The following is a 1,672-nucleotide window of genomic DNA, read 5'->3' on the forward strand; positions in this document are numbered from 1 at the left end:
CCAAATCAAAGAACCTGTAAGGCCCAGGAACCTTTAAGCAGGGTAGGTAAAGGCAAAGGGAGAGGATTGTTTCGTAGTGTGAACATGGTGTGACACAGATAGGAAATGGAATTTTATCCTCCCACAGCTTGTTAAAGGAGAATGGATCATTTGCCTGGACATGGTTCATTTTATGTCAAAAATCTACTGTGGAATGAATTGGTGTATCACTCACCTGTAAGGCCCAGGAACCTTTAAGCAGGGTAGGTAAAGGCAAAGGGAGAGGATTGTTTCGTAGTGTGAACATGGTGTGACACAGATAGGAAATGGAATTTTATCCTCCCACAGCTTGTTAAAGGAGAATGGATCATTTGCCTGGACATGGTTCATTTTATGTCAAAAATCTACTGTGGAATGAATTGGTGTATCACTCCCATCACTTCTTGGCAGGGGGATATCTTTAGCTTTAAGCCAGAATGACCAGCTCTAAGAGAGAAGAAAACAGGTGGTTCACGTGTCCGTTTGGAATAAAAAAAATCTAGAGAGCCAGAAGGATAGGGCTTTTGGCATCCCATCGCCTCCCTAAAGACTTTCTCACTTGAAGGAAGGTCACAGGGTTCAAAGCTGTTTCTCAAGTGGAGCTATGTAGCATTGCCGTGATGTCATGCATTATTATAAACAAGTTATTATTTCATTCAGTGTTTTGGGAAATGATGGGGCTGGAACAATACACCCACAGCAGTTGCCTCCCTTATCCCAGCAGACTCTTTAGTATGAGCTGTACCTCACTAACTGATCTCTGTCTGTCTATGTCTGGTAGCAGTGTGCATCTGGGGAATTTGAAGTAGGACCATTGGTGGATTTTATGAAGGACAGAGAGGTGGGAGGGAGAAGAAGGACATACATTTGCAGTGTCATGTGGTTTGATGGCTGCTTGATCTGGGAACATTGGGCTGAGAAGGCCTCAGGGCTTCATAGCTGAAAGCAGTGAATGCACCATCGCTCCTTTTTCTGTGCATTTGTGCTTCTGAAGCCAGCCAGTCATTCACACCTGATGGGATAGCAGAAAAACAGGGTTAAGCAGGGCAGTGTTCCATTCATTTCTGTCTGCTTAGCTCAGGTTCAAGCCAGACCTGGGATGAGCACTTATAAAAAATAGGAATCATCATAAAGAAATAAGTGTTAGAAATGAGGTTCAGCAAGAGTATATGTAGAAATCTGTTTGAAGTCTTAGGCTCTTGCATAACTGTCTCTGTCTAGTTCCCTAAACCCTTTTCATCTGCTGTAGTCTCCCTAGACCCATTTTACTTAAAAACACACAAGCAGTTTGAAAGTCCTAATGACGCACAATGTGTGTTCTTTGACCTTTGCACAGTCTCTGCAATAATACTGTCTTTCCTCTTTCTATTTCATAAGCATTGTCCATCTGGCCTTGCCTTGCCACATCCCAAATAGGAAGAAACAGCATCCCTCCTGTAGAGGGGAGGCAGTCCACTAGGTTAAGAAGATAAGGACTATCACATTATTCACATGTGGCCTACCACAAGGATTTTGTTGACCAGTGAAGGTATATGTACACTTCAGTCACCTTTTAGCTCTTCAGTGCTGTCAGACTAATACATCAAATGATTTAAAGGTAGCTCAAGCTATCTGGCTGGAAATACTCCTTGTCTGACAAAGAACAAGCTATTTC

This window comes from Acanthisitta chloris, unplaced genomic scaffold (genome assembly GCF_000695815.1).
Source record: "Acanthisitta chloris isolate BGI_N310 unplaced genomic scaffold, ASM69581v1 scaffold3296, whole genome shotgun sequence".
Lineage (NCBI taxonomy): Eukaryota > Metazoa > Chordata > Aves > Passeriformes > Acanthisittidae > Acanthisitta > Acanthisitta chloris.